The sequence below is a fragment of the Haemaphysalis longicornis genome, unplaced genomic scaffold (assembly GCF_048455015.1).
Source record: "Haemaphysalis longicornis isolate Haplotype H1 unplaced genomic scaffold, Haemaphysalis longicornis Haplotype H1 scaffold_2, whole genome shotgun sequence".
Lineage (NCBI taxonomy): Eukaryota > Metazoa > Arthropoda > Arachnida > Ixodida > Ixodidae > Haemaphysalis > Haemaphysalis longicornis.
In genome coordinates, this window is record NW_027526295.1 from 280,272,822 (window position 1) to 280,284,549 (window position 11,728).

Genomic DNA, 11,728 nt, shown 5'->3' on the forward strand with positions numbered 1-11,728 from the left:
AACGACCTGCAAAATTAACACAATAATGCAGATTTCGCGAATGTTCCGCTTCGAATTCTAATAGTTTAAATGGATATAATCGGTCGGGCAGGATTTAGAAAAACCAAAAAATTTGTCTGTAAAAACTCACGCTCCAGACAAGCGGCATTAGAATGCTACTACGCATTAGTAAACAATTCTCTCAATTTCTGCAGATTTTTTTTTTTTTTTTTTTTTTTTTTTTTGCGTGGACTGTGCAGTCTTTATTGAAAGCTCTGAACAACACATGCTAAAAAGGAGACATGAAGAACAACTATTTTTCAATAAGCCCAGACATGTCTACACGTTATACTGAACCCTTCGAGCTTGAGTAATAACTATATATTAAGTTTTCTTCCTCATGGAAAATGAAAGAGGGTTGCGCTGCCCTTTAATTGATACGGTCTAATTCCCGCCTCTTGTGATTCTACACTGGCTATAGACATGGCGCTGTGCTGATCTTTTGGCAAATTTTAAATTGTTACTTCTTGCTAGCGATTTCACTGCCGATCAACAAAAACACATTAGATATATCCTTGGCCGTCTCTTTAATGTAGAAAAATAAATTGATTACAGAAAATTACACGCAGCTTGCTCTTCGTGGAGCTACAGGCTCCTTCATGAAATCACGTGTGGGTGGGAATGAACCGCCGTGTTTTGTTCAATAATAATGTAACTTCGCTCCAGAAGACAGCGGCGTGGCCTTACCTTGAAGAGCCACCACGACGGAACATCCCGGGATGCTGTTGCCTAAACTGTTGTCATCTCTCGAGAGCGGCGGATACGCGTGTCATTATGGTGCACTTTTACTTCAACACTATTACGCGTTCGCTAACGGCTACGCACAGGAAAGGTAGACAGAATAGCGAGAAATAGAGCTTACCTCATTCGCGGCACTTCCCGGTTGAATCGCACAGGTTCTTCGAAACGTCGCCTTGTGTGTCTTAATGATACCAAATTGCAGGTGCTGAGCTCACCCTATTTCCTATACACCAGGACGTGAATCATACTGAACCCCGGCGCCATACGCTCCTTTGCAAGTGCCTCCTTAATGAAAAAGTGACCTCCCATCAGTTGCATCTTTCTTCTTTCTTCTTCTTCTTCTGTAGGGCAATATTATCCATTCAAGGAACCCTTCTATTTTTCATCCCAGTAAACGAACTGCATTGCGTTTTATCTTGAGGTAAAAACGCCCTTCATTTGCATCTGAAAACAATCAATCCGGGTTGGATGCACCTGAACTATGGGAGTGTGCGCACACAGTAATGGCGGCCTGCGCGCACCAAAACGGGACAAGCAGAGTCTTAAATTGCATGCAGAAACCGAGATCATCCGGCACTGCGCATCATGCTCCTAATTGCACAGGCCGCCGTCGAGGATAATTCGCGGCACTTCATTTTAGCCTACAAAACACACGCACCGGCAGGTAACAATCGTCGACCGAAAACTTTAAAGGGGATGGTTTGGAAGTTGTGGGTATTTTTTTTTTCTATTTGATCACAAGAAACGACGCTGTAGAAACTACGGTGTATGCACAATACTTGACAAAAAATTAGAGTGATTAAATACGCCCTCACTCGCAGCGGGCGGCTTGTATGAGCGTTAACATATGCAGATTATTCGTAATGAGCATCCCGTTAATGCAAAAGCAATGGTATATGTGACGTGCGTCGCATATTTCACGGTTACGCATTACTCAGGTCGTCTGTTAAAAGGGTCATTAAGGTTTACCCAAGATTGGGATATTTAAAAGTCTGATCAACCCAAAAACAACTGTCATGTGTCAGGGCACCCCCTCAGACTGAGAGGGGATGCATCAAAACCTCCCAAAAAGAAAAAAAAAAGAACAAAGAAACGCCAATTTGAAGTGCGCGCCAGGAGCGCACCAATCACCGAACGCCAGCGCCTAAACCCCGAGGCATCATGGTCAAGTATGGTAGCGCACTGCTATAGTGCCTAGAATATACTGGCACTATAGCACTCCAATCAGAGAACGCCGCGCAGGAGACCAGTGGCGTGATGGTCATATATGTACATGGGGGAGGCAAGAGACGGGGAGGCAAGAAACCAGGAGGCGGCAGGAGCACGTGAGCTTCAAGGAGCGAGCCAGGGGGACGTGGCCAGGCCATCGACCGTGCCATCCGAGCCTGGGCGGGAGCAGGCCGACTTCGCATCGGCACCGTCATCCTTGGTGCACCACGAATCTGCACCTTCGTGGCCCCAGCGGCATCGGTCGGGCACCAGCGGCCAACGTCCACGCTCCGTCGACATTCGTCTCGACGGCCCCGAACGGCTACGTTCGTGCCGATCCTACCTGGGACCTCCAGCGGCAGCGGTAGCCACCGCGAGGAAACACGCCGCCTAAGGAATGACCGCGCGCGTCGAACGCCGGCATCAAAGATCTCCAGCGAGAGCGGCTACCAGGGGGTAACCACCGAGGAAACAAGTCAGGACGCGCGGAGCCCACGCCGTCCAAGGAGTGACCGCGCGCATCTAACGCCGGCACCGAAGCGAGACGAGGACGGCTACCACCGTGTCTCGGCCATGGAGGACATGGTCTCGGCCACGCAAGGGTGCGACACGTCAACGCCGACGACCGGGGTAGGCTAGTCCAATAGGGACAGAATGATTAGATACAACTAGGGACTAGTTAAATAGGACACGAGTCCTTGGATTGGACTGTATATGACCTTTATTGTAGAGACTCAGTGTGTTTAGATTTGAATTGTGTTTTGGGATTGTTAGAGGTTTGAGTGCTTATAATTTGTGTGTAGTTTAATTATTGAGTGCTTTGCGTTAGGGTGTTTCGAGTGTGCATTAAACGTATGTTTTGTTAAACACGTCAACGGCTTTCCTGCGTCCATCTCTCTGAGCTGGTAAAGACAACCCCACCATCCGTTCACGTGACAACAACGATGCCCAATTTAACTCATATTTTCAGCAGCTAAGCCGAATATAAATAAAAGCAGACGAAGCAGTCGCGATTGCAGCCACTTTCTCGACGGTTACTTATTACGTCACATCGCCTTTTCGTGATTAGCGGCTGCCGCCGATTAATACTAACACAACGAAACATGACATTGCGATTGTATAGTGTAGTGGAGGCTCTAATTCCCTTTCACCGTATCGCTTGAATGCTAACGGGCAGCTAACACATTGATAAGCCTTGTTTCAATATTTCTTCTATTGCGTCACTTCTGGTGTCATGGCGTCGTTTGCCGAGCTTCATGCAATTAAGCAAGCCCTCGGCTACATTTTTCACTGGCCACCAGCAGAATGGGCTATATGCACGGATTCGAAGACAGCTCTGCAAACTCTATACGACGAGCCAGTTGCTTCAGCCTTCCCGAGCATGCATCCCGTGATGTCACCTACCTGCGTCATCTAGACTACGTCGCCGGGCATCGTGTGACCTTACAATGGATGCCTGCACATTGTGACATTCTCGAAAACGAGAAAGCAGCTGAAGCAGCTCGCGAAGAACAACAGCTGCGAAATCATAAGAAAAATTTTCTTTACTAAGCACGAGGCTGCAGCGCTAGCGAAGCAGCTTGCCTTAGATCTAGATGAACGAAACCGCCTCCGGTATTCCCCCAAAACTCATCTCCCCTTTCTGTACATACAGACTGGCTTCAACAGCGGATCTCACGTCGACTTGAGGCGCTTTACCATACGCTGCCTCTCAACGCAGCACAACCCCCAAATGACATCGTCTCGGTCAAACCACAAATCCCTATTGTGATTGCCAGTAACTGTAGAACACATATTCCTAGAGTGTCAGCCTACAGCCAGGAAGGAAACCACCTCGTCAAGAAAATGGAGTGCCTCAACAACGGACCTATATTATTGATATCTCTTCTTGGACCCTGGCCATCTCCATCATCCCAGCGAAAAGTGTTAGTTGAAGTGTTTGATTATTTACACGACATCGGCGTCGCAGAGACAATCTAGAACTATATATCCTCATCCTGTGAGACTACCTGGATTTTTATGTCATGACCACCACCAGCCTGTCTACGCCTACTGCAGGGCAAAGGCCTCTCCCATTATTCTCCAATTACCTCGGTCCTGTGCCAACTGTGACCAATTTATCCCCGCAAACTTCTTGATCTCATCTGCCCATCTTTCTGCCGCCCCCTGCAACGCTTGCCTTCTCTAGGGATCCACTCTGTTACCCTTAATGACCAGCGGTTATCTTGCCTTCGCATTACATGCCCTGCCCACGTCCATTTCTTCTTCTTAATTTCTACTAATATGTCTTTAACACCAGTTTGCTCCCTGACCCACTCCGCTCTCTTCTTGTCCCTTAATGTTACACCTATCATTTTCCGCTCCATTGCCCGCTGAGTCGTTATCAATTTAAAGGGACACTGAAGTGAATTTGTCAAGCTCTCGTTTTTGCTTGCACTGCGTAGACTAGCTCAAATTATCCCACTTTTCATCGTTTATCCGGTTGACAAATCGGTAATTATTTTACACAGCGCGAAAGAAGAAAAACTACTATGCGTGGTTTGCGGCGGCCGCACCAACTAAAGCTATGACGTTGGGAGGAGGGAGCACCGTGATTGGACGATGCCCAAGGTTAGCAATCAAACAAGTTTCGGTTTCGGTTTCGGTTCTGTAAAACACAACCGATGGCGTTGTTGGATGGGCATTCTCAATATCTCAGTAATCATCGTACCGCGCTTCTGCCATGTTGTCGGCTGTAAAATGCGTAAGATAAGCCTCCCAGGACGGCTTGGAATCGTAGCATTCACTAGCCGAGGCCTACGCAGTGCATGAACGCCCTCCGCGTCCCCGCAGACGCTCAAATGCCATGCGCTTTTCCCCCATATTTGGAGCTTGCCTCACTCATGCCTGTATCGTAAAAAGCGTGTTCGCACCAGGCCAAGGGTCTGTTGATTCTGGCCTGTGCCCACTGCCCGCAAGCAGTCGGTGCTTATGGCTACAGCACGTCACCGAGAACTCGCTAGCGCGCCAGGACCAGCCTGCGCGCGTTCTGTGAACTAGTTCGTGGAGCAATGAAAACAAAAAAGTAAACTTATAAAAAAAAAGCCCGCACCCGCGGGGATTCGAACTCGTGACTTGCAAAACACTTGCAATGACAGACCCAGCACTCTAGACCACTCGGCCACGGGGCGGGCTCTGCTGTCCTTGGTAATATAAGGTATATATTGTATAACCAGTTTACACTTTTATTTAGTTTTGGCATTTCAAGCAGCTTAGGTGACTATTGGTTGTTTTGCGCTCGTGCAGTAAGCATCCCCCCAAGTTTCCACAGTATGTCACGTCTAGCAATTGCATTTCTTAGATGGAAAAGCGTTCGCAGATGCGTAGTCGTGCTGCTGACCGCTGTGCTTGTTCGCCCAGCGCAAAAAAAGTGCTTGCCGCACCCTAGTTTTACGCTGTACGGTAAAAATATCAGTTGATTTTATTTCCTTAGTACCCATATTGACTTCGCTGACTCTTCTCCCGCCTTCAAGAGGCCTTATATTTTCATACTGGCGTACCAGTCATCGAAGCGTCGCATGTGCGCTTGTGCAGCGCTTGTGTGAAGCGACCTTGACTTGGAGCTAGATACAGTGTACAAACTCACCTGGTAAAGAAAGGCACATTCTTCCATTCACAAACGTGTCCTGGCTTCGTTTCAACTGAGCGAACGAATTGCGACGACCCGTCGGCGGCCGGCGGACGAAACGCTGGGCCGACTGGCTCTGCCTGAAGGCCGAGGAGCCGTGCAGTAGCGCAGCCAATTGCGAGCTTGGCTCCTCCCGACGTCACACGAAAACGCCACAGAAAATGGGCGAGCGTAAAGAGAAGAGGACAGCATTTTCGAATTCATCTTTCTACTAAATAAAATCGCGTAAACGCGCCCAGAGTGGGCGAAACATGGCCTGGGGACTCCGGACTACAATTTGCGCTAGTAATCCCGCAATGTTTACATATCCCTTCAGTGTCCCTTTAAGTTGAACCCTCTTAGTGAGCCTCCAAGTTTCTGCCCCGTAGGTGAGTACCGGTAAGATGCAGCTGTCATACACTTTCTTCTTCAGCGACAATGGTAGGCTGCTATTCATTATCTGAGAATGTCTGCCATGTGCACCCCACCCCATTCTGATCCTTCTAATTATCTCTGCCTCATGGTTGGGATCTGGGGTCACAACTTGGCCTAAGTATAGATATATTCGCTTACCACTTCCACTGCCTCGACACCTATCTCAAACTGCTGTGCTGTCCCGAGGTTATTGATCATTACTTAAGTTTTCTGCATATTAATTTTCAGGCCCACGGTTCTACTCTGTTCGCCCAGTGCGGAAAGCATGCTTTGCAATTCGTCCCCCGAGTTACTTAGCAAGGCAACGTCATCAGCAAATCTGAGGTTACTGGGGTATTCTCCATTAACCCTTACTCCCACCTGTTCCCAATCCAACGTTCTGAATACTTCTTGTAAGCGTGCTGTGAATAACATTGGAGAGATTGCGTCTCCTTGTCTGACACCCTTCCTCCCTTCCTCATAGGTATTTTACTGCTCTCCTTATGGAGGATGATGGTAGCTGTAGACCCATTGTAGATATCCTCTAGTATTCTTACATAATGCTCATCTACCCCCTGGTTCCGTAATGCCTGAATGACTGCTAGGGTTTCGACCGAGTCAAATGCTTTCTCATAATCTATGAAGGCTATAGGGTTCAGTATACTCAGCGCACTTCTCTATCACCTGATTGATCGTGTGAATATGGTCCATTGTTGAATAACCTTTACGGAACCCTGCTTGTTCTTTAGGTTGACTGAAATCTAAGGTTGCAGAGATTCGGTTAGCGATTACCTTGGTAAATACCTTGTAGACGACTGACAGTAAGCTGATCGGCCTGTAATTTTTCAAGTCCTTCATGTCGCCTTTCTTATGGATTAGGATGATGTTCGCGTTCTTCCAAGATTCCGGTACCATTGCGGTCATTAGGCATTGCGTATACAGGTTTGCCAGTTTTTCAAGTACAATTTCTCCGCCATCCTTCAAGAGGTCTGCTGTTATCTGATCCTCACCAGGTGCTTTGCCCCCTTTCATTTCTTTCAAAGCCTTCCTTACTTCTTCGGTCGTTACTGGTTGGATGTCTATCTCCTCTGAACTACTGTCTCGTTCGGCATTATCCTGTATGTCCCGGCTACTGTACAGATCCCTATAGAACTCCTCGGCCACTGTGACTATTGTATCCCTATTTGTGATGACATTGCCTTGCTTATCCTTAAGTGCATACATCTGATTTTTCCCCACGCCAAGACGTCTCTTCACTGCTTTCAGGCTACCTCCGTTCTTTACAGCGTATTCGATCCTCTCCATATTATACTTCCGTATGTCAGCTGTCTTGCGCTTATTGATTAACTTCGAGAGCTCGGCTAGTTCTATTCTGTCAGCTGCGGTAGACATTCTCATGGTTTGCCGTTTCCTGATTAGATCTTTCGTCTCCTGTGAAAGTTTACCAGTATCCTGTCTAGCCAAAGTGCCCCCGACTTCTACTGCACACTCCGTGATAATGCGTGTAAGGTTGTCGATGGCTTCCTTTGTCGTAAGCTCGGCTTCCTCGTTAAGGGCGGAATATCGGTTCTGCAGCGCGATCCTGAATTCTTCTACTTTATGTAACCCACGGAAAACTCCATGTTACCCTATTTTTAACCTCTTCCTTTTTTCCCCTCTTTTTCGCCCTGCTTCCTTCAGTGCCTTCTTCCCTTCGCCCCATCCCCGCAATGTAGCATGTAGCGAATTCATGCCTGCAGACCTTTCTGCTTTCTTCTAATTAGGAGCTCTCTCTCTCTCTCTCTCTCTCTCTCTCTCTCTCTCTCTCTCTCTCTCTCTCTCTCTCTCTCTCTCTCTCTCTCTCTCTCTAGCGAAAAAGTGATCATGTTTTCGCATCACTTATGGCGTCATATATATAGCCCGAAATTGATAAAGTTTTCAATATTTCGTTATCTTTTGTTGGATTAAAAACGCTTTTCGGGCCGGAATTGAGTTAAGTGAGTTGCGAAAGCCTAGTTCGTTCAAATTTAACTAAGTGGTATGTTGTCGCCATGGTTCCTTTAAGCTAAATTCGGTTATAGAGTTCTCAGTATGTCCAGAGTCCGTATGGCTGTGGTTTCCGTATAATCTCTTGCATCGTAACCGCCCCAAAATCTATATTCTGCATCGTTCATACGGCTATACAAGTTCCAGTACCATTTTTCCAGTGAAGCATTGGTTTGTTAGGATGCCTTGGACTAACACACAATTCATAGATTTGGTAAGTTTTAGCTTCAAGGCAACTGCAGCTATTTCACATATCAACACGTTTTAGTCCCATGCCGTCCGGTAATTTACACATTTTGGCAATCGAACTCTTCGGCGTGCCTCGAATATTTTGAGAGTTTTTCGTGTGAGCGTGCAAGTCGCAAATGATGCTTCACATATCGGCTGTGACTTGGCAACACTACGAGTACCTGGCCTGAGGCGAAGCTATTCAAATTGAGCTAAGAGTTGTTTGTTACACTCGTACAGTTGCAGAAAACACAGAAAAATACTCAAGGGAACAGAAACAGTAAAAGGCAGTTATTTGTTGTTGTTTTTTCTTTTTTTTTTTTAGTGTAGAGATACGGTTAGTCACCCACTGAAGCTGTAGTTCTGTATCTTGCATGCTGGCTGCGGTGGGTGGCATGCAACGCAAAGCTGAAACCGGCACTGACTGCAGGTACGCCTCACACGAGATAGAATTCCGTGGTTCCTTAAGTAGCGCATACTTACACTGTAGCGATGACGAAGTTGGCGAACTGCATCTGTGACAACAGGGAGCCGAAAATTTTTCCCCTTTTGAAGGAGGACTGGACATGGCCTGTACAGCAAAGTGATAGAAGGATTTAGCCAGTCTCATTGTAAGGCTGTCACCATGACCACATATTCCCGATTCGTTAACGCTTTTCTAAACGTCAGGTGATCGGCTGCTACAACCAAAGAAAACTTGATAAATCCGCTACTCCTTATAGAGGTCCGACAACGCAGACGGTGTGCTAAACAAAACGGTGGTTTGTAGACCCTGGGGTGACACCTATTTGTTACCGCACCTTGTACGTTGACAGCTCCTCTCCGCCTCTGGCCTCATTCTCGCACCGTAAGTCAATGTGAGTTTAGATATCTTAGATCTCTTTGATAGGATTTATTGGAGATCACGGGCTTTTCATAACATACCGTAAAAGGAGTTCCCCCTGTAGTACCACATTAAGGAAGGGGTTGTTAGACTGCAAAACTCGAGCACCGGTGGTACGACAACTGCTCGACATGAGCCGAGCAGCGAATGAGGCGTGGTTCGGAAGCAATTAAACCACGAACGTACTTCCTGACAAGCCAGGAAGGAGCTGCTACCCTCGACATGCCGGCATTCCTATCGCACCTGCAGCTGCCGGCACGGGGGTGACGTCCGAGGCGTCAAACAAAAGTGAATCCGCGTTGACAGTTCGCGGGGGCACTTATCAACCCGGGGGTCAAAGCTTTAAATTCGAGCGTGCCTGGCCTCAGCCGGCCGCGGCAGATGTGTGCCAGAGCTGCCTCGCCAATCATGCAATACTTGTCACGCACACTGCGCGCTAAAGGGAAAAAGCGAAGAGCAAAAGAAAGGAGGTTTTAGAAGGGCTGAGCAGGGCGATCGCCTGGGACAAGGAACAAAGGAGCCGCCCGCGCGCCAGACAGCCAACACCCCGAAAACCTTGCTCCCGGAGACAAGACACGCCGCGGACGCCTCGAGCCATCGGCGGCCCGTCAGACAAATCGTTAAGACAGATTCGTTCGACTCGTCCCTCATTCAAAGCGAGGCGCTCGTCAGGAGCGCACGACAGCTCCAACAAGATCTCGGAGACGGGTGCAACAGGAAGCCGCGGCGTCGTCGTCCTTGCCGATAGAGAGAGAGGAGGAGAATAAGAAGACGGGAGGAAACAAGGAAGGCTCAGCAACGCGAGCAGCGGCGGTGCAAAGAAGCAACACGGAATATCGTATGCACCTTTTGAATGCGCCCCGTGCAATCTTAGGCACGACACCAAGCGGCGAAGTGGACTGGCTGGACACGCTTGTACACATTCTCAGTGACTTGAGAAAAGCGACCTCCTCCTCTCGCATCTCTCTCTCTCTCTATTCTGCACGCGAAACAATATTGGCCGGTTCGAGGAGCGGCGGAAAGCGTGTTGTTGAACGTGCTGCGCCCGCAACACATGGCATGGCGGCCCATAAAGGCAACGCGGAGAAGCCGGCGCAGCTTTCGGGTCGCGGTGAAGCAAAACTGCGAATCAACAAACCTGTTCGCAAACAAGAAAAGCACGCCGCTAGCACCGCCGCTGCTCCAGAGGGATGACACGTCTTTCCCGTAGCGCGCCGCGCTTCGCACCCGCGGTGCCATAAGAGGACAGCGAGTCTCGAAGACGGCCGCGAGGCATAAGCAAACAGAGCATGCCTCTTCGCACCCACGCTCACCGATGGTGAGGAGGTGACAGTCGGTGTGGAATGAAAAAAAAAAAAAAAACAAAGCGATAGGTTTTTATTTCTTACCTTACTCCGAGAACCTCCTGCACGTGCGACCAGCAACGAATACATCAAGATTAGAATGACTGTTTCTAGGACCCGAATCGAATAGTGGCAAACAGTCAGTCAGCCTTTACCACGTAGAAAGAAAAATGTGTGCACTGCTGCGGAGGCCGTGTCGTTAAATTTATTATCAAGAAATATACCACTGGGAGCGTAGCCAGTAGGCCTTGATATCTAGGGGGTGTGAGCAGCAACTTTCGGGGCTGCCCGCGGCTGGAAATAAAAGGTTATTATAAAGAAGCGAGCGATCGCGCGGGGCGCGCGCGCGGCGGGCAGTGTAAAAGAGCGAGGCGGAGAGGAGGGTGCGATAGAATCTCCGGTGGCTCTCGCTGTGGGAAGCGGGCTCCATCTCTCATCTTCACAGTCGGCAGTTCCTTTGTGCCGGCCGCTTATCTGCTCGGAGGCATCGCGACAGCTGACACCTCTGTCGAACACGCCCTGGCCTCTCCCTCTCATCCCGTGGTTGTGCGCTTGCCCCCGGAGAGCGGAAAACGCCTCCCACCCAGAATGGCCCAGGGTGGCTCTCGTCAGCACCCCTAGGATGCTGCAGGTGGCAACCCTTCTTAGGAGCCGGTGTTAACAAACGTGTAGCGAAACTCGAAATGTCCAATGTCCCCGCGATAAGACAGTGAGCGAGTATGAGAAGTGTGCAGGGGCCTCGTTGTCTATGGGGTGTTGGGCGCCCTCCCCTCGACCCTCCTCGCCCGAACCATTGGTCAGCGTGCCGGCGCCTTTGTCTCAGCGCCGCCGCAGCGCGCATGAGCATCGGCGGCGGCTGGCGCGGCTAATGAAGGCTCCTCGCTGGATGCCGGCTCGTCCCATTACCCGTATACTTAGGGGACCACCGCAGGTCGCCCAGGGGCCCATTAAATTCGGCTCGAAGGTGTCCCCTGCCCGCAGACGCAATTCCCCGCGCTCTCTCATCAGCGCCCGCTCCGAGCCGTCGATGAGCGACCGACCTTGAGCACGCATACCTTCGCGCAGAGCGCGGGTCCGCTCCGTGCGTGGACCCCGCAGTGAGCTCTCACGGAGAATGCTGAAGTGAAGCAGGTCTGCGTGATTTCTCGCTTTCAAGGTTTTACTGATTGAGGAAGTGGGTTAGGTCGGTTGTTGACGGAT